The sequence below is a fragment of the Sebastes umbrosus genome, chromosome 18 (assembly GCF_015220745.1).
Source record: "Sebastes umbrosus isolate fSebUmb1 chromosome 18, fSebUmb1.pri, whole genome shotgun sequence".
In the NCBI taxonomy this organism is placed as follows: domain Eukaryota; kingdom Metazoa; phylum Chordata; class Actinopteri; order Perciformes; family Sebastidae; genus Sebastes; species Sebastes umbrosus.
Genome location: NC_051286.1, coordinates 15867129 through 15889804, shown reverse-complemented (window position 1 = coordinate 15889804; position 22676 = coordinate 15867129). Strand labels below are relative to the sequence as shown.

Here is a 22676-nt window from a genome sequence, read left to right as displayed (position 1 = left end):
TAGGAAGGTGGTGCAGGATGTTGCAAGTTTGAAATACAACCTGACACAATCTTAAGGCTCATCGAAGTGTAGAGAAAAACTTGTTGGCGCAGTCAGTCATGGGCATATTGCAGGACAGATGCAATAAAGGGCGGGTGAGGCTTAAGGCTCTGCACGCAGCAAACTTGATGGAGTCAGAAAATCCTGTTGAGGATAAGAAAGATGGCGATGCAAAAATTAGATCAGCAGGTATAGAGAAACAGCAGGATGTGCCAAGATTGTCTCTCAGGCTAAGCAGGGTCACTGCATGACCTGAAAACATGAGGGAAGGAAGTGAGTAGCCAAATTATATTAATTACAGCAGTCTGTGATATTCCCTGGTTTCTGACAGCGGGTTAGAGGAAGCTGAGACAGATTCTGCACTGAAAGTACAGCTGCACCAGAAATATGGCTAATTGTAAAAACTGCAATTAATCTAAATTAAAACAAATATTAATCTTACACCGAAACTTACATTATATAAATTGAAAAAAAAAATGATAAGACAGTAATTGAATTCAGTAAAACTTCACTGCAGAGAGCATCTCTGCCAACTAAACGCACATAAAAGGCCATGGAGGGACGCCAGAGAACAACTGCTGATGCCTGGTTGTTACGTAAACTGGTGCCAGTGCGATGGCGCCATCGGTTGAGATGTGTGGGACTTTTCCAGATGGGGGAAGCGACATAAAGGCTTGCAGCATCACTATTCACCAGCCAACGCACTGAAAAGAACAGATGTCAGACAGTTGACCGGAGCACAAATGTCTTTTCCCCCCTGCTCATCAAGTCTCTCTCAGTCCAAATTGTTTGGGAATTGCCTATTTGAGTTAATTAAAAAGTCTCCTAAAATATACAAGAACACCCAATAGTCTTTAATTGAATTTGCATCTACTGTACAGTAAATTTGTCAATTTCTTTTTTAGAAAATCACCGTCATTTGCATGTATTGAGTCAGTTCATATAGGGCTGCTGCTAATGTTAAAATAGGCTAGAAATGTGCATTTTGAGGCTGCATATTCCACTTAAACTCCAGGGAGAGAGCAGGCAGAGGTAGATTTTGAGAAAAAGCTGATGATCCAACAGGAAGAAAGAGTGAGCACCACCTTAAAGCCAGACTTGTTGTTGCGGTCAGAGGTGCAGCAGACTGTATATTTTCTGAAGCTCACAGTACGATGAAAGGACACAGTAGACAAGCTATGAAAAAAGAAATTCTTAGCAATACGGAGTCTGCAGTAAAACTGGAGCAGCGGGGTCTGAAAGCTTCAGTGTTGTGTGGTGAGATTGGATTGTTGCAAAGTCATCCACACCAGTAGATAAAGAAGTGATGGAAGCTAATGAGATACCGCTGAATAAAACTGACTGGAGCAAAAAGAGTTGGCTTCTTTGTGTACAGGTAATGTGAGGTATGAAGATAAGGTAGGGGATTGCAATTGCATGTCGATTACTGTATGAGTTCATATGCTTGAGATTTTTCCCATTATGTCCTGATGTCCTCTCACCACTATTTAAAGGAGCAATCCATCGATATCACACATCAAGTTCTGTTTACCCGTCACACAGAGTACTACTGAGACTGTCAAAAACAGTGTTATAGTGTGTTTTATGGCTCTAGAGGGATCTTTTGAAAGTGAAAGAATAGATTTTTCCATCTCAACTCAAGCTTGTAATTTTTTAGCGGAAAGCCTGAGTTACAAATGGAGGGGTGTGAAGTTTGAAAAACATGAGCATTTACTTGGCAAGGAAGGTCTAAGTGTCTAAGTCCAGTGTTTGGAGTGTTAAAGGCCTGTAATTGTAACTGCAGGTCAGGATATCTTGGCTTCTGTGTCGAGAAGAGTGGAGCAGATAGACTGCAGGCAACTTGAAGAAATAACATTTTATTCAAGGAGGGAAAGGCAGCACACAAACAACTTCACACAAACAACACCATTCTTTTTTTCGTCTGCCACTTGTAAGTCTGGCAACTTCATGGAAGAACACTATTAAATCACCCTGTGATTGGCCCTTTAATTAACCTTTTGCTAAACCCTTTGTTGTTCAACTAACTGCTCTCCCTAAAGAAATATTATCAAATTTTTTGAAAAATGAAAAAGTGATTTCGGAGAGAAGCAGAGAGAAGGGGCTATACTATGCGATCGAACGATATATCCAGTGTGTCAAACTGACTCATCAGCAAATTGCCAGATCACCTGGCAATCAAGACTAAAGACAATGAAATTAAGGAGCCACGCTGTTCCTGTAAAGCCGCATAGGTCTTTATTCACGGTTACAATCATTAAAAAGCATAAGCATGTGTATATATTCAGCATACCTATAAAATAATAATAATAAAATGTCTTTAAAAGTGGCAGTAGGCAGTATATTTTTGGCATCATTGGGCAAAAATTCCATAATAACCTTTCAGCATATTGTAATTCAAGTGTTCTGAGAGATAACTAGACTTCTGCTCCTCCTTATGGCTCTGTTTTCAGGCTTTAAAAAATCTAGAGAGAGAGCGTTCCTATTGGCTGTGCTCCGGTCATGTGACCAGTATTTTGGCATTCCTTCAAGAGAATTCACAATGACTACCGTGTCACAAACTTTCTCATTTTACAGCTAAACCGTGCACTACAAGATGATTCTGAAAACATTTGAGGTGAGAAATAGGCATTACAGTAACATAATATTGATTCATATTTGATCAGCGCTGCCTAGTTTGACCGTTTGGTCGGAGTTCGCGAGTGATTGACAGCCGACTCTCAGAGACAGCAGATGGACAGCAGACCTCAGATCAGCTCTTAATGCTTGTTTTCCTCCGGTCTGTGAAATCTTACAGACGCCGTTAGGAGCACCGGAGGACACAGAGGCACATGATTATTTTCAGGTTACCTGTTTCATGTACTACTGTCACGATATAGCAACCGTTTTATAAAAATAGCTTTTTTTTTAATCATATTTGCTCCAATATGCACTTTCTATAATATCTGTGCATGGCAATTACGATATCATTACGGTTTGGGAAAGATTGGGGTTATGCCAAAACCTTGGTTAACTTACAGGTAAGGTTAGGCCACTAAAACACAATCTATGGCGAGGAGCATTGAAGCTGTTGAGGTGGGCTCATGGTGGAACAACACCATACCAATTTTATACCTTTAATTCATCACCCTTCTGTAAATTACTGACAGCTGACAGCTCTGAGTTAAGCTTTGTACTTGCTGATAGAATTTGGTTTTAAAACTGCTGAGTGGGCTTTTTTCAATCGTCAGGGTCAGCCATCCAATTAGCCTGTTGTCGAGACCAGTAGTGACTTTAGAAATTATTGAGTTTTGTGTGAACAAGCTTTAAGTCAAAGTGTAGGGCAGTGTATGTGATTACCGAAAGAAGGGGGGGCTGTTGTGTGACACAACGTATTAACTGAGCCTGCTGTTGGTGTCATGGTCATATCTCAATGAAATATTGGCGAGGGAATGTGCCTACTTGATAAAATCGTTGACAAATGCATACATCCAGCCAGCATTTTCAGATTAGGCGGTAAGTGAATGGCGCTGCTTGCCACATGGTCTTGTAGATCTGTATCAACATGGCCTGTCGTCTTCCGCCATAACCACATTGCTTAGGATTGTACATCATTCTGAATTGGGTTCTGTGTAGCTGCTACGGCGCCAGGGATTGTTACATGATATTAAAATAGAGGAAATATAAGAAAACATTTTATGAAAATGGAAAAAAGAAAGATAACGCAGGAAGGAAATTCATCATGTCTGTCTTCTCCTTGCTCTCCTTCATCCCCTTTTGTGCTCTGTGAGTCGTTCCCAATCCGAACCGCATCATCCGCGGTATCCATGACAATGAAAACCTGCGTCTCAGTGTCCTCTGCAATCATGACGATAAGAGATAAAGCGGCGTGCCCATAGGCTAGCCGTGCGAATTCCAAAACAAACAGATGTGCCCAGTTTCCCTGCTCGCACTGCAGAACGGATAGCACGACTCATAAAGGTAATAAACGAACATGCCAAACTTACGTCTCCTCTCAGGATCGCTGTTGTGTGCGGGCATGTTCTCCCCAAAGCCCATTACCAATCCACAAAGACATATATTACTTAGTTTGAGGGGACGCATTACTCATGTGCACAAGAAAGCTGTACACAAGAGTGAAAATTGGATTCACGTTTAATGGAACATGAAAAAGAGGCGATGGGGAGAAATGGCCAAACGCTGATATTGGATACATATCATTGACTGAGACATGCTATGTTGCATTAGAGATGCACACTTTACACTGTTACACACCTAGAGAACACTTTCTACACTTTCAAGCCCTGTATAATGTGCTTTTGTTGGCGTTAAAGAAGCAGAAAAAAGGAGGCCCAAGGATGAGATAGGAGGTCTACCTGAGGGACATAATAAAAGTCGAGCAGGATTTACCAGTCACAGTTATAAGCATTCATTTCTTGTGATTTAACATGGCAGACGCACATAAAAAGGGAAGATCATTTGTAAGAAATACAGCTACCCTCGGTATGAAACATTTCCCAGCACAACTTGTTATGATGTATGTCCATGAATAATAGATTACAACTATTACAACTTTCCTCTCAAGGCTGGTCCGCCCACTCTGATGAATCTGTCCGATTTTCTATGTGACCTGAACGAGGTTAAATACCCTCGGACTGTGAGTGTTTAGACAGCCAGCAGAACAGCGGCTACACTCTGCTACAGTGTATCGCATTTTTATTAAAGCTTCATTGTCACAAGACACTGTGCATCCATGCTGGTTGATTTACAATGTGATTTGTGAGATATATTTTGCTGCCCCGCATGATTAAACGGTTTCTCCACAAAGCCTCAGAGCAGTGTTAAAGTTGCTGTAATCAATATTTTTTATATTAACAACAGATCAAATAACAGGAAAGGTGTCGCCTGTAGTGATGAACCCACAGATAATTATCAGCCAACTCTGCAGCTCTTTGTTCCCACTCTCTCCCTTATTGACTTATTACCAGTGGGCAACTCCGGGGTCTGAAAAGTGAAGCCCATGTGTAAGTGCCTTAAACTTGCATTCTTTGTAACAGCCAGCAGGGGGCGACTCCTTTGGTTGCAAAAAGAAGTCTGATTGTATAGAAGTCTATGAGAAAATGACCCTACTGCTCATTGATTTATTACCTCAGTAAACATTGTAAACATGAGTTTATCGTCTCAATCACTAGTTTCAAGTCTTTTTCAATACAGCATGATGTTCATTCAGTAAATTATGGTCCCATTTAGAGTCAAATAGACCATAAAGCAGGGTATGACTACTTCCACTTCTTATATACAAACTATGCTTGTGAGGCCAAGTCTTATGATTAATGATCATTTATAAATATTCAATTAAAATGAGTCCGATTAGTGTTTCAGTAGTAGTGGTGGTAGCAGGGTCATACAGAAGGAGGAGTAAACTGAGGTCATATCATGGTCAGGTCAGGTATGTTTTTCTGGGAATGTGGGGGTTTTAGCACCATGTACAATAAAGTGTACACATGGTGGGTATGTTACAGGCATATTCAAGTATTTTCCACAATAAATTTGTTTGAATTTCACTAGTTTTAGACCAATAACAAGGTATAAATAGATAATTGAATTGTATATTTAAACGAATGACCTCAGTCTCTGGTGGACTCAAAGGTGGGTGCGCCCATGTTGGAACAAACCACAGCAAAAGTGATCTCTTGGATGCCCCTATGGTGGAGAACACATAATAAAGTGGCCTCTAGGGTGGCCTTAAATGAAGAAAACATTATGAAGTGCCCTCTAAGGTGCCCTTCCAGTAGAGAAAAACATTATGAAGTGCCCTCTAAGGTGCCCTTCCAGTAGAGAAAAACATTATGAAGTGCCCTCAAAGGTGCCCTTCCAGTAGAGAAAAACATTATGAAGTGCCCTCTAGGGTGACCTTAAAATTGAGAAAGCATTCTGCGCGCTGGTGCCCCAATGCATGCAGCGGGTGCCCTTTTTATTTATTTTTCGCCCCTGCCCCACAGACAGCCCGAGTCCGCCACTGACCTCAGCTAAAAACCTTAGCTACGGCCTTATTTCATAGTATATCAGTATGTTGGGAGCTTATTATAACTATAGAAGACAAGAAGTCATATTTTCCTGGATGGCAACAGAGCAACTTTACAGTCACAGACTTTAGTGCCATTTTAGTTCCATATTCCCACTCCGTGACTGTTGCTGTAGCAGTTAACTCACAGTTAGGAGGTGCAGGAATCCCTCACTGAGACAATATGTTGTGTCTTCCTACACAAGCATGATGGGTCTGTAGATAGAAGCAGCAACACAGCACCCATACAAACACGCTGGTTGATTAACCTCGCCAAACTTCTCTTGACTCCTCTGTTTCTTTTTCTGTCTCTGTCCGCTCGGCTGTCCTTTTAACTATGGGCTCCAGTGGACAGGGGGGGGGGGGGGGGGGGGGGGGGGGTGGAGGCTGGCTCCCTGTTAGAGAGAGCACAGAGAATTGGGACTGATTGCATTTCAAACACAGCAAAATCACAGCTGAGCACTGACCAAGTCTGGCCCCGGGGACTCACAGCTCAGGCAGAGAGACTGAAAGAAGGACGGGCGGGGTTGAAGAGGCTACTGACGGAGGAGGAAAAGTGTTTGTGCTGCAAAGTCTGATCATTGTCTGGCTGTGTTTTGTTTTAATTATGATAGTCTGCTGGAGATGCATTTGTTTTTGTGTAAGGAAAGACGGAGAGGAAAATAATCTGTAATGTGCACATCTGTGATTATATATGAGCATGTGCATGCTTTAAAATGATATCCGTCAGCTTCTCTGTGTGACTCTAAAAAAAACAATATGAGTGTTTCCCATCATTTAAATTGGTTGAGACAGATTCAGCCGACACGCATCAAAATATCGAATCTCACCATCAGCATCCCTCTCTTCCCCCGCTCCTCTCCTCCTCCTCCTCCTCCTCCATTCACCCCCATCCAATGTGCTGTCAGTACACAAGCACAAACTCAATCTGCTTCTAATGATTGCTTTATTGACGAGGCGAGGGTCTATTCACTCACGCAGGCCTGCAACAACTACAGGCCAAATCAGTTGGAGAGAGGGGAGAAGAGACACTGAGAGAGTCAGAGACGGAGAGGATCTGAGCTATATTTACTCTGGATGAAATTATGGTGAACTTGGCAGAGTTTCAATTCCAAGTACTTTCGCAGCCAAAGTACAAAAAGACGTCATCTATATGAATACTCCATACCAAGTGGATCTGATCTACAATGAGCAATCAGTAAGATGAGACTGATGCAAGATAAAGTCATATTTACAAAAATTGTCTTTTATTTATTTTTAGCCATGCTAGAGTCGTGGATCTATGGGCAGTCTGTCGGTCGAGCATTTTAATGATTTGACTTTGTCTAATTCTTTAGATTATGACCAAGATTTTGACATCATTTGGAGACAGAGTCTGGCGCAGTAGTGATCGGTTGGTGGAGCCATGGTATCGAGGTCAACCGCTCAAGCCGAGCACGGCCACATTAAATTTATTTTATTTTTTTATTCAATTTAAATTAGCATTAAAAAAAACAAATTAAAACCAAACGTATAAAAAAATAACACTAGAACATACGTCAGCGTTATAAGAACTGAGGGGGTGGGATTTATGACCTATACTGCAGCCAGCCACCAGGGGGCGATCGAGATGTTTTGGCTTCACTTCTGGGGAGCTGTCATGTCGTCCATATCCAGTCTATGGGTTGTACACATGAAAAGTGACAGAAATAGTTGTCTCACCTCAGCAGCACACAGCATTTAATGAAGTGGGTGTGATTGTCAGTTTTGGTAAGTTACAAAAATTGACACAGCCCTCCCAATTCACATGTTGGAAAGGTGTGGGGGAAGGTTTTTCGTTTTGTTTTTTTCAAGGTATTCAATCATTTGACAAGCACTTCTAATGACGTATACTGGTGCCTTAAGATGGTGAACATGGTACCTGCTAAACATCAGCATGTTAGCATTGCCATTGTGAGCAGTACAGCCTCACCGAGCCACCAGCACGGTTGTAGACTCAGTCTTGTTCATTCCGAGACAGCTCCATATTAGCTTGGTACTATATTTGAGATGAGCACTTTGGTTTTAATATTAGGTGTACCGTTACACTCATATCCATAATTAGAATACATGATTTCTTAGACCTCACACAGATATTGAGATGTTTCTCTGAAAGCAGCGTACAGTAGCCTACATTTTATTTCTTTATGACATCTTTCTTTTCCCTGATGGGATCCCCTGAGATAATTCCTGTGCTTGGACCATTTCTCATGAGAATTTAAATATTTCTGTTTTGCATATAAACTTTCAATGTGAGCCTTCAGTGATTATCATATCTAAGAATAATTCTTGACAGCTGGCCTCAGCCGCCATAACAAGATTAAATCTCCATGAGATGCTGGTTGAATTGACCTCGAAAAACAAAGTGGATCTACTATTGCCCACCCACTTGGATTACACTTAAGTAGGCTATTGTGTCTCCTAACAAGCATTACAGTATCTTGTAAGATCTACTCGTACGTACACACTGTCAGAGAAGTTATTGCTTCTTTTCTCTTGAGGCGCGCTCGCTGTAGATACAACATGACAGACTCAAGGTCTTAAAATACTTTGTTATTCAGCACAGCACTGTTTTAACCTGCGTGATCTAGGGATAACTGTGTTTAATTTGTCTTTGTGTTGACCGCTCCCTTAGCAAATATCTTCTATGCCTTCTTCTAAATATTGCAGTTTGAATCACAAATTACATTTGTCTAAAGGTCTTTTATTTTGACATCAAGAGTACATAAATATTGCATAACGGCGACACTACTATAAACACTGATTATTTATTCATGAATGCCTCCTGAAACATGTCTGGAACCTTTTTTTTAAGAATGTGCTATGGAAACTCATTTCAAAGAAAGCAATGCAATCTTTCATTTCAAAAGGGAATGGTAATCCCAACACTGGAAACTGAAGTGAAGCTCAGACACACACACACAAAAAAAAATATCTCAAACAGTCTGATCCCTGTATCTCTGAGAGCCGCAAAGATCAGACAGACGCACACGCTCGGCCTCGCAGATGAAAACTGCGGAGAGGAAATAAAAGCATTTTTTATTTATCAGTTCTTTGTATCTGTAAGATAAATGAGCAGCATTTGACTTTTTTCCACGGAGAAAAAAAAAACCCTCCCAGCTCCTCATGTCACACAGAGAACTTTCTGAATTAATGAAACGTGTTAGAGAAGTTCTTTATTAACATCTGTTTGTTGCAGCTGGGGGACGATCTGCAGTGCAGTGAATCAAAAATACATTGTTTGTTGTTTTCCGCTGCGAGTGAAGTGGTAAAAGGTCAACATGCAGATATAATTGACAAACTAGTTTGTCAGGGATCAAGAGATGCGATTGTTGCGGGGAGGTGTTTCAACCAATCTGTGCCCACATCGTGTATTCACCCTCAGCTTGCGCATTTGAATAATGACTAAGCATCAGAAAGACAGACGTTTGAATGAAATGGTATCATTTCTCTGCACTATTCTCCTGCAGATACCTCTCTAAACGCGTCCTCTCTGCGTCACATAGAGGCTGGGGTAAGTCCTTTCCGACAGAAACACGGAGCCAAGACTACACATCCTTTAAAAAGAAAGTCATCAAAGTGTGTGTGACAGAGAAAGTGTGTGTGTGTCACTGCTGTAGAGCATCACTGAGGCTGGAGAATGAAGTTGCTGACTGATGCTGGAACAGGCCTTGTAAATCTGCTTTTATTCCCCTCCTCCACCCCCTCTTCCTCTTTGTCTCATTTCAGATGCATTCCAAGAGAGGATCACTGATTGGGTGTGCGTGTATGAGTACGCCATATGTGTGTTTATGTGGGTTGGGGAAAAAGGTGTGTTTTTTGCCTGCGAGTAAACATCTGTGTGTGTGCGCACGGTGGCGTTCAGCTTGAGCGAATAAAGCCCTCATACACGCCTGTTGTCTGTGCGTGTTTGCGTGGGTATTTCTGGTGATTTTTGTAAGAGCAAGAGGATCACAAATTCCTCTCAAAAGCTTCCCTCCCTCTTTTCCTTTTTCGCGGTCTCATTTTGACGCCGAGTGCCAGCGCTGCCAACAGATCCTCTTTGTACTGTATGTCTTTGTGTAGAAACCCACACCCTGCGTTCGCCCATTACACTGTGACTTCAATGCGCTGCATGTAAACACATTTGTCCAAATTCAATGAATAAGGAAAACTCCATGTTTTGCTGTGGGGCCTGCAGTGATCACCTCATGGCGGAGACTCATTTAAATAGTTTTGACACAAATGGGTGACAAATTAAAGGGAAAAAAACAACATAAAGTGTGCGTAAAGTTAGATTCTCAAAGTCTATTGGAGGGATGATTCATCTAGAAGATATTCTTGAATTTGGATGATGGTGTTGGAGAGTGCTGTGTTGTCTCCCATAGGTGTTGAAGATCTATAACTGCATACCTGACCCTGTTATTTAAATCAGTTTCACACTCATCAAACCAGCCAGTGACCCCTCTTGACCTGTATGGAAGGATCAGCATTCATTTATTCCATTTTTTTTTTCCCTTTAATTTGTCACCCGTTGACTCATAGGTAGTCAAGGAGACTGTTCCATATACAGTACCTGAAGCAGCAGGCACATAAAGAGGCAGCAACAGCACGAAGAACTGCAAGGATAACTCGACCTATAAGCAACTGATAGGAAGTGAGGGTTTTTGATATATTCCTGTCAGGAATGAATATGTATGTATTCTGTTTAATATATACAGTATATAAAATGTTTGAGTCCAATGTGATGAATGAAAAGAAGATTGAAAAGGAGACTGAAAACCCCAGTGCGCCGCTCTACAAAGTAGACAATCAGCTGAGTGGTTGATGGTTATTTATTTCTGCATTAGAACGTCATTTTGAGATGGATTTTAAGAAAGTTTTATTGCTCTAATTCAAGCCTTTGGTTCTCTTGAACATTCAGAAAGTCACCAGGAGCTATCCAGGAAAAGGTCAAAAGTTCCTGTATTGAAAATTCCCTGTAAGTGATTTATATATGGACTATTTCAACACATTCTCATCCCAACTCGTCACGTGCGGACGCTTTGTTAGACCCCCTGGCATCACTTTTTGGTCGCAGAAAACACGTGCTTAACGTTGTGAATTTAACAAAAACACTTGGTTAGGATTAGACAACAAAACCACTAACTAAGGTTTAAGAAAAAACAACATGGTTGGGCTTAAAATGATTATGTTTGTACAGTGAAAATGTGACTTGACGTTGTGAACACGGGACACAAACGATCAAATGATTGTAAAGCAAAACTTAATGTACAGGACACGAACAGCAGTCTCCTGGAAGAAAGCTTTGTGTTTGTTGGACCCATGCACCTCCACTGCCGCTTGTCCTGTTTGTCTCTTTCGCTCTTTAAACTATGTCACCACAGTACTTTCCCTGGGCGTTAACTGTTGCAGCGTATGGGTTTATATTGTAGTACACTGTTGTTTTTTTTAAGTTTTTTTCAAGAAATTTTAAATTTTGTCTGTATTTCAAAATGACAGAATTTTTTTTTTTTAAATTACATGTTTCATTTGTGATTTATATGTAAATGGTCTTAGATTTACAGTATTTTTTTGTAATCACAATCGTAATTATCTGTATTTAAGCTTTTCTCGATCATTTTTAAAGGTAATTATTCTGTTTTTTAGAGGTTTATGACTCTATTTTAACAAATAATTTATGTTAGAAGAAAATGATTTCATGGAATTCTAAAAATATTTCTTGTAAAAATACAGATTTTTTCATCAGAGAGTTAATGTAAATTTGGGCTTTTGCAATGTAAAATTACATGTTTCGATTGTGATTTATATGTAAATGGTCTTAGATTTACGGAGTATGACAATTTGTTAAAAGTAAAATATTTCTTGTAAAATTACAGTAATAAAGGCTAATTATATAAAGATAATTACAGTTTTGTTTTTTTTACAGTTTATTTATGTTAATTAACAGACAGTATTTTTCCGTTTTTTAACAGACATTTTCTGGCGCCCCTGCTGTCGGAAAATTTCCGTTATTTTACTTTTCTTTTTTTTTACAGTGTAAATGGAAAGCCCGGTGCATCTCATACCACTGCTCAAGGGTGTCAAACACCGACGGCCGTGACAAAGCGTCGGTGTTCAACGCACTGGGAATGAGAATGGACTGACTATTTATGTAGAGAGGACTGTGGTTATATAGAGGGGACATTGTTTCTGAAAAGACATGTTGTACTTATTATAATAAACTGTATATATTCCATTCACTTCCATTCAAAGCTCAAAACTCAAAATCTCAAAATCGATGACTATTCTGATTTGTCCTTGCCTGACTTTATCTTATGTTGCAGAAGCCTCTTGACATGTTGACTGAGTGTTGGCTCATTATTCACAGAGACTATGAAGAGTAATATATGTAAAAACGGGGGATTTTTTAACAATTGCCCATTTGTCAGGTCCTCTTCTGGATTTATGGGCGAGTGGCGCAGATTTGGCGAACATCTGTCAACTTGCCTTTTTGTCACCGTGCTCCTCTCGCATCAAGGCAAAGTGGTCAGTCAGTTTTGATTTATGAAGCGCTAGCTCTCTATGATTGTTTAAGAGTGTGCTTTATCAATGCGGAGAGGTTCAAACAGCTTGTCTGTATATTGCGTGATGGCGAGCTACATGACCACTGTTTATGTCTTTATATTTACAGTTTGACTTGCCTCTTCATCATGATGGATAGGCCGATACGGAGTAGACAGTGTCTTTATTGCATTGTTAGAGTGAATGCATTTTTAGATTGTGACAGCTTTCGTGTACTGTATGTGTGTGTGTGTGTGTGTGTGTGTGTGCGTAAAAAGGTCAGAGGAAGGGAAAGGGAGCGAATTTTGACATTAAAATATTGGCTTTGGGCTTCGGTTCAGGTTCAGCCGAGCTTGGGTTCATACGGATAGGGAGAGGCTGGCCTAGAGTTGAAATTTCGGGCCTGAGTGAGCGGGACTCTCATGGGGGTACATGAAGACTAATGAGGTGTCAGAAGTATGTTGGCTGTGCACTGGCTGTTAAGGATTGTGAACGTAGGAATGTGATGTTTGTGTTGCATCGTTTGCAGCTGCGGTTGCTCGATACGAGTGTGTACATATATTTACACATAGATGTTGGAGCACCGCATAAACAATCCCACTCCCACCTATTTGTTTGATGTAGCTTATCGGATCGGCCTTGCTGCCGCACTGCTGAGAGGCCGACTTTGTTCAGCGGGATTGACAGCGCGCATTTATCACAAGTCTCTGCAAATTAGCATGCCAGCACGCGCCGAGGCAGCTAGCACTTGCTCCTGGGGCACATGAGTTTGTTATTGTGCATTGAGTGAAGGCATTATCACTGCCCTGACTTGGCACTCTGACACAGGTTAGGGCTAATCATGCCCTGCGGGAAAATCAATAGCCAGCGCAATTCACTGGGATGGGGGAAGGAGGGAGAGAAGAAAGCAAAAAGAGGAGAGGTGGATAAATAGGATTAAGGTGTTATGGTGTAAAGCTAGATACCAGTGGGTTTGATGTTTTAGTCCATTAATCAAAAATACTGTTTAATATGCAAAAAGCATTCCTTGTTGGTGTTTTCAAAGAACATTTCACACATGAGATGCTAAAAGTGGTACCAATGTGCAACCTCCGGGTCTGAAAAGTGAAGCCAATGCAGAAGTGTCTTAATCTTGCATTCTTTCTAATAGCCAGCAGGGGGCGACTCCTCTGGTTGCAAAAAGAAGTCTGATTGTATAGAAGTCTATGAGAAAATGAGCCTACTTCTCACTTGATTTATTACCTCAGTAAACAATGTAAACATGAGTTTATGGTTTCAATCGCTAGTTTCAAGTCTTCTTCAATACAGCATGATGTTCATTTAGTAAATTATGGTCCCACTTAGAGTCAAATAGACCATAAAGCAGGGTATGCTTTAGGGCGTGGCTACCTGGTGATTGTCAGGTCGCTACCACGGCGTTTTCGGGTCTGGGAGTTGTCCGTGTTTTCATCTTACAACTTTAACCCTTACACAGTGTGTTTTGTTAATAGTTAATGCGTTCGGTTGTACTTAGTTCCACCCTCTGGTGTCTATCTGGTTGCAAGAAACCAAGATGACAACCGCCAAAATTGCGAAACTCAAGGCTTTAAAATGGCAGTCCACAAACCAATGGGTGACCGTCACGGTGACGTCGTCCACTTCTTATAGACAGTCTAGTGGGACATACAGGTAGCCTGTAAAATACGATATTCCGATAGGCCTTATTCACACAAGACATTTTGACATGTCTCAGTAGGACAAGCAGGTGTAAACAATACAACTAAAGGCTGAATTACAATATAGCTGCTTCAGGTTCAGGGTCCTGGTATTGTGCATGCTGGCTCGCTGACACACCTTCATAACTTTGTACTTTTTTTTTTTTACTATTTCTGTAGATACTATGAATACACATGTATACAGCTGCAAAAACTGCTTCAAATAAACTGTTTATTAAATATAAACCAATAATCCTCTGGTATCTAACGGCAGCCAATTAGTAGCCTCACAAAGGTCGCTATCATGGTGTGAAATGGACATTTCGAATATTCGCAAGCTGTTAAGCCATAAATAACATTAAAACAAATATATCTCAGCATAATGCAAAAAAGGTGACAAAGTCTTCCCAATATTAAAAGAAAAAACAATGTTTTCTGCAATGTTTCACGTTGTTTATTTGAGCAAAGATATAACGAGAAGATGCTGTCGTCTCCCCCCCCTCCTGCACAGGTATGTCACATCAGCGGCTAATTAAAACTCAGATGTTTGATGTCAGCTCTGACACCTGCAAAAAATTATAGTCGATGACAATACTGCTTGTAAGATTGTTGATTGGATAGATGATTTTCTATTCTATTCATAAACAGGCTTCGTTCACTCAGGTGTATTGCACTGACAACTCCCATGTGGATGGATTCTGCTCATTTTGGTGAGGGCTGCTGTTGAATTATTTATTTAGGTAGTGGTAGAAAGCCTGGAGATACTCTGCCTGCAGGGTTTTTACCCACTATATGTCTGTGGCTTCATTATTAGGTTGCATGTTGTGCATATTGGTGTAAACTGTAACTTTCTGCAACTGATTTTGGATTTACTTATAGGCCTGCGAGTAAACTAAAATATGTTACAATGATTGATAATAACGTTATACCGGTAATGAATGTAATATATTATGGCAATAGAGGAACATAAATATAGTTCTTTACAAAACTACCAACTGATCCTGCGTTCTACTGATAGTACAGAGCTGAAAGACTGATAACCTCAAAATGTTGGCACATTGAATGGCACATGAAAAAAAAAAGTTCAAACTTCCTGTGACAAACTCACACATTGGTGGTTTGTAATTTGATCCAGCATAGTATTCAACAACCATTCATATCCAAATGGGCCCCAATTAATGATGTTGCTGCACCCGATTAAACTTTTATGAGGCCATTAAATAGTCGTTATCAGTTGCTATAAGCACCATAGATGTGGGTCATTAGGGGCCTACTATGCCTACTACGTTGTAAAAGTGCAAGTGAAATTTAAAAGCAACACGATCTAACGCATTATAAAACTGAATGAAACGTCACGTTTTGAACAAAAATAAAAAAAGCTACTTTAGGTTTAGGCAACAAAACTACAATTTCTTTAGATGTAGGCAAAAAAACTGTTAAGTTTAGGAAAAACATCATGTTTTGGGTTAAAATAACAACATACACAAAGACAGCTACACATTGTTAGTTTCACACAGGATGCGAAATCCAGTCTTCTGGGTGAAAACCCCGTGTTTTGTGTCCGATCCATCATCCCTGCATCCACCCCTTATGGACTTTCACATAGTCTATACTACAGCGCCTGACTTCAGTTTCTGCTCCTGTCATAATTACTACGGTCACTAGAGGTCACTGTCGTGTTCTTTTTATACCTTCTTTAGGTGATCTACCATGTGTATAGATGATAAAACCTACTAGTGGGTGTAGTAGGGCCCCTATTGACCCACATCTATGGTGATAATAGCGACGGATAACGCCGATCTAATAGCCTGAATGCTAAACAACTTTGCTTTATTAGTTAATAATTATTCAGTTTACTGCTTAATTAAAGGAAAGTTCTAAAGTAAAGCATACAGCGTCCTTTAGGAAAAGCAATTACATTACAGTTTACATCTGGGCTTTGTTACAGTCATTTTCTTTAAAAAGAAATCAGATCCTGAACCTGTTTCAGTCAAACAGAAACCGTCAGCGCATTCGCACAAAGAGTCAAACAGTATAAATCCATCAGGAGCACTCACTGAATAAAACAAATCAAAGCCTAGACCAATGTCTGCAAAATTATTTATCAATGAATCCATGTATTTTATTGTCAGTGAATTATTGGACCAGAAAGAAACCCCAGCGGAGTCGCCAAACACAGTCACACACAGACAGACACCCATGCCCAAATGTTCAAAAACAAGAAAGCCAATACACTAGTCTCTCTCTCTCTCTCTCTCTCTCCCTGTCTATCTAACTGCATTTGGGCGAAGTGCCTGAACCAAAGCAAATTAATTAGGCAAACAAAGTGCATACTGGGGGGAAATTAGACCTCCATTTCTGCGGTGCATTCATCATTTTCGCTTTTGTCTGTCTTTTTTTGGGTGCAGCTCCGGTGCTTGATGTTGCAGGCGGCACCCCCCACCTCAAGGGAGAAGAACAGTCAGCTGTGTGTTGGTGAATATTTTGTTCTGCCTCATCAGTACAGATTGTTTGTGGAAAGTTGAAGAGAGCCCATTGAAATATTGGATATTTTAGGAACAAAATACTCCAAATCAATCTATTGTTTGGAACTGTCTGAAATGATGATGGGCTAGGGAATGAAAAAACATTTGAAAAGAACCATTTTGCCATTTAACACAAACTTCTTTGACAATATCTTTACATAATGTGTCCATCTGAAACTGCAGAAATGACTGGAACTGTTAAAAGGCTAATCAGGTGGAAGCAGAGTGACAAAAACAAAGAGGAAGAAAAATTGTTTCTAAACCTTTGGAGCGTGTCACAGTAGTTCTCTGCATGCTGATGACATCAGTTTCCTCCATCCACAACGCAAGAGTCCAAAACATATGAATGTCCACCAGGGTGCTTGTTGCTTGTCAGTATTGATCATATATGTAAGTGGCATGGCCAGATAAACCTGTTAGGGGGCCTGGGGCAAAAAATGTGCTGTATTGACCTCCCGTCCAGCACCGTCTGAGGACTGTGTATTCTGTCAGTCCAAGTTTCCATCACATACACTCAACGGACTACACACGGCAGCTTCATTATACGCCCACTGCTCCTGTGCTGGAAAAACACAACCTGGCCTCTGGTTTCTGTGTGTCTGTTAGTGTTTTGGTGATTTGATTAAACACAACTTCATTTAGGAAGAATATGACAAAAGTCTTGCATCTAGATTTTGACACAGGGCCCCTGTGTTTGACACATAGACAAATTAAATATTATCCTCAAAGTCAAGTTTGAGTAGCACATCTTTAAAGGAATTGTTTAACAATTTGGGTAATAGCTTATTTGCTTTCTTGCTGAGGAGAAAACGCCAAATAACGAGCTACAGTACCACGAACAGCCGGTTAGCTTAGTTTAGCCCTGCGGGTCTGAAAAGTGAAGCCAATGCGGAAGTGCCTTAAACTTGCATTCTTTCTAACAGCCAGCAGGGGGCGACTCCTCTGGTTGCAAAAAGAAGTCTGATTGTATAGAAGTCTGAGAAAATGAGCCTACTTTTCACTTGATTTATTACCTCAGTAAACATTGTAAACATGCGTTTATGTTCTTAATCACTAGTTTCAAGTCTTCTTCAATACAGCATGATGTTCATTTAGTAAATTATGGTCCCATTTAGAGTCAAATAGACCATAAAGCAGGGTGTGCTTTAGGGCGTGGCTGCCTTGTGATTGACAGGTTGCTACCATGGCGTTGTTCAGTCTGGGAGTTGTCCGTGTTTTTTTTGTCTTACAACTTTAACCCTTTCAAAGACAGGAAACAGGTGGAAACAGCTAGCCTGGCTCTGTCCAAAGGTAATAACATTTTCCTACCAAAAGCTCTCATTTGTTTAATCTCTACAAAAACAAAACAATGTAGAATTTGGGGTTTATGTGCCCCCTGTAAAACCACTTCAGTCCAGCTGCCAATACAATGGTCTCATTGAAATGAATGAGAAGGCTTCATTTTTTTTTTTTTTTTATACAGTGCTTATTTCACACCGAACACAGCATTTCTCTTGTGATGAACTAGTTTCTCAGACTTTCACCCAATGCATGCTGGGATGATTTCCAATACAAATAAACATGTGGGGGAAATGAACAAATGTGTCTGATGTGACAGAGCAAACAGCCTGAATGTCACCGCTAATAGAAGGCTCTATTATAAGGGACATACTGAGCAATGTAATTACCATGCATAACTTCTCACAGCGAAATCCCGGTGGGCACTGGTATTTGATGTGCTCGCATATCAGCTCTGTGTTTGATATCCACAATACGACAGTGCCTCTTCATTTACTGAGCAGGTATACCAGTCATTCACCAACTCAGAGCACAAATCAATACAAACAAACAATGCAAGTAAAGACGAAAACAAGCCACTCATGGATTAAATGGATTAAGTTGCAAACTTGCCTATACCGCAATCGTGCATATTGATCAAACAGCTGAGAAAATGTAAGGTGAGCAAAATGAACAAATCCTTGTCTTAGTTAGTCTTTTCCTCCCATTTAACTCCAAATATAGTCATGCTTATTTGCAAGTTAGATGATAGATCAACGCCATTCTCATGTCTATACAGTAAATATGTCTTTAATACATCTTTATGTTGTGTTTTATGCAGTGTTTGTGTTGTGAAACCTGCTGTAGCAACGTTGTAGCTGATATTTCCATTTAGTTGAGTTGATTTGTGCTTGATAGAAGTCTTTGCAATCATGCGGCACTAGTCTACTCCTCTCATCTCTTTCAACAGGGTTCCTGCAGATCCTTAAAATGTCGTAAAAGAGAGAAATCAGATTTTCAGAAATATTTCCCCACAGGACTGCCAGCACCTTTACAGCGCACATTGTAGCATCCATTTTTGTACAAATTTAACAAACAAGATACAGTACTACATGTTAATTCGTGAGCTTTAGAGTCAATTACCATGTAGACAATAGAGTGGTATAATTTTTCCGACCCATTTGCACGAAAAGGCGCATGAATGCCACAATAATGCGCAAGGCATTTAGGTGCATTAGAATGATTTTTTTGCATTTGGCGTGTCAACTTTTAACCCGGAGACCCGTGTTCGAGACCACTGTTTTGTTTTGTTAGTTACATCAGTGACGTTTTGTCACGTGTTTTTTTGTGACGTGTTTTCCGTACTTATGTTATGTTGTTTCCGTATTTTTTTTAGTTTACGTACTTATTTTAAGCCCAACCATGACGTTTTCCTAAGTTGTTTTGTTGCCTAAACCTAAGTGAGTGGTTTTGTCACCTCTACCTAACTGCGGACGTTACCGTAGTTTTGTTGCGCAGCGTACAAATGACACGCAAAAGCCTAAAACATGCGGAATGTCTGTATAATGTCGTGCTATTTATGAGCCTTCCCGTGAGACTGGGTTGCAATTTTTTCATCTAAGTATCAGCAAGAAACATTTACTTTAATTTAGTATGATCCCTGCTCTGGTTTTAAAAGAGAAACTCTTGCACCATTACTTTTTAAGTGTCCAAGTATAATAAAGGCTTGACTCACACCCAATATGTTTTCAAATTGTCTTGTCATGACAGAAATGTTGCTGTGGCTAAGAATTTAACTGAGTACAGTTTCAATAAAAGTTTTATGAGGGCCTTTAAAACCTCAAAAATCAGTCAACTGGCTTTCATATTGATTGAATCACATAAATTAATCAGCATGACTACGGTATATGTACATGGAAATATATGATGGAGATCAGGAGTGTGTGAATTAGAGGCTCTCAGGTTTGTCTCATTAAAGTTATAGCACACTTACGAAAATTAAGGGCATTAAAACAGATTTCAATCATGGAAATATCCTGAGATATTTGAGTTGCTTCAAGTGCGTATTTAAATGGATTCAGTCTCTGCGGAAATTGAGACTCTTTGCCATGACTTAACCTCTATGATTTTAATTTCCCGTCCTCAGAGAATAACACTTTCTTTGAATCACTAGAGCATTTCCCTTTCCCTCAGACACTCGAATCAAAAACTTAACTGAGAAGAAATCCGCCACACACAGATGCACACAAACAGTATAAGTCTGTAAATGCGCATATAAATTATGAAAGACTTATTGCAATCTAACGGCCCCGTGCTGCCATTCAGCATAATGAAAGTGGTATCAGTTTCTAATTTCATATAAAATATAGAACCACCTAATTAACTTAGATAATGGTGACTGGGAGAGAGCGGCAACAGATTACTGATGTGCTCAACATGAAGAGACATGATGCGATATTCCCTGCAGAAAAAAAATCCAGCTCCACTTATCTCATACTAACACCTTTAAGCTGCTTGAGTGAGGAGACAAACAAAATGTCTGTTGCTCAGTATTGATAAGCGCGCCTAAACTAAACTCACCTACTTACTTACTCACGAAAGTCAGGACAAACTGTAACAGCCTGCAATATTAAACGCGGTGATACGGCATTAACTTTAGGGAGTTTTTCGCGAGAGACAATGTTTTGCAGGCGTATCATCTGTCTTCATTTGATTATCCAGGCAGCCAGAAAGACACTCGTATTGTTGGGACATGAAGGGCTGAGGCTCGCAGCCTTTCAGGCGGTGTAGCAGGAGGACGTGCTATTCACTGAAGTAATGCTGTGCCATATCAAAGCTGAAACATCAGGAAGCTAATGCAATCCAAGTAACAAGCGGCCTTTGATGCCACATTTGATGGCAAGCAGATGTTCTGCAGATGATAGACTGTGTGTGTGTACAGTACTCAAGTATGCGTCATGGTGTGCGTGTCTACAATTTTTTACTTAAAAGCCTTACAGTTTCTTCCTTCTTTGTCTACAGGTGAAAGTGCTGCAGCGGGACCAGGATCAGAAAGTCACAAATGTAAGATCAAAGGTAAAGTAAATAGGGCCGGGAGATGAAAGAGGGCAATGAGGCTGGCTACAGTTGAAATGAGTGCTTTTTGTGCCACTGCTGGGCAGCATTATCAACTTTTGCCTTCGTCGTCCTCATCCAGATGCAGAGCTGCGATCGCAACTGTCAGACTTTTTGCAAAACACTGTTAAGAGTTCTGCTTTGTGCATCTATTACTAAGGCCAATGTGGCTGCAAAGTCTGTTCATCCCCCTGGCAAACACGGTAATGTCTGAGTGTGATTACACATTTGATTAAACTCTGTCAAATTTGAGGATAAATGTGCGGGGGCCTGATTATCATCAACCTTTTATCTCTCCAAAAATGGGTTGCCCTTAAGGTCCCAAGATGAGATTGTCTTAGCTTTACAAATTGCCCGAAACCCTGTCAATGTCTGAACGTTGGGCCAGGTAACCACACGAGCGATACAAAATAGTTCTGTAAGGATTTCATTAGGATGGCATTATTCATCATTCGCTCAAATGTATCCTTGCTCAAAGTCATTTTTTGCCTAATTCCCCATTAAGGAGAACTGAGAGTGCTTTATTTTATTACAATAAGGACCATCAGAAAGCTCGCCAAGTGAAGCGGTTTGGGTAGGAAAAATACCTTTTTTAAAGGTTGATTAAATCGCTAAATGAAGAACTGATTGAACTGTCAGTACTGCGGTGAAATGGAGAGCAAGAAAAAGAGGGAGCTGAATGCCAAAATCCATTTATTTACCCAGAGGCTAATTAATTCAATTTACCCCCTCTATATGGACCACCGACCCAACTAAACAGAGGCAAAAAGAAGTGGCAAGACAAAACAAGACAAGGAGATATGGAGGGTAAATAAGACTAAAATTAAAGGAGCAGAGAACAGTGTATATATCCCAAGTTTATTATATGCATTTTGTTTGGTGCACAAATACTAGTAGTTAAATAATTATTATCACAGGTTTATTGTTGAAAGTATTTGCAGACACTTGTGTTTACATGGACATTTATTTAATGCAGTATCAAGTATGATAACTAACAGACTATCAAAAATGGCAGCACGATCTAACAGACTTTATAAAAGGCAGGATGGCGGTGCCATAAGCATTGCCAACACTGTAGATTTGCTGTGCTTTTCAATGACAGTAATCCCAAGGGTGTACAATGAAAAGACTAGAACACAAAACATCTCATTAGAACATTTGCTATCTGGGAGGCGCACCGAGGTGCAGGTACATGGGAGACATGTGTTTGTTCGGGCCATAACTGGCGATTGCCAATCCACAATACAATAGTTAACACTGCAATTCAATTATTGGCTACAACGACCAGTGTTGAATCGCACAATGTATTGCACTCAGGCCTGTATAGGGGATAACAACAGTAGGTCACGCAGGGTATCTCACCATGTTAAACGATTTAAAGTGTTTACAGTGTGCTGCACATGCTTAATGTTGTTCACACCATAGCTCAACATTATGATGGTCCATTTGGAAGTGGGATTACATCTA

At 40.3% G+C, this 22676-nt stretch overlaps 1 long non-coding RNA gene across 2 annotated transcripts in view; it reads left to right on the top strand.

Moving 5' to 3' along the window:
- LOC119477513 overlaps positions 1 to 22676 on the top strand; it is an 88824-nt gene that overhangs the window by 51918 nt on the left and 14230 nt on the right. For both annotated transcript variants that reach the window (XR_005204248.1, XR_005204249.1), the window contains 2 exons: positions 16722 to 16788; positions 21117 to 21170. This is a non-coding gene — a long non-coding RNA (uncharacterized LOC119477513). The remainder of the gene's footprint in view (positions 1 to 16721; positions 16789 to 21116; positions 21171 to 22676) is intronic.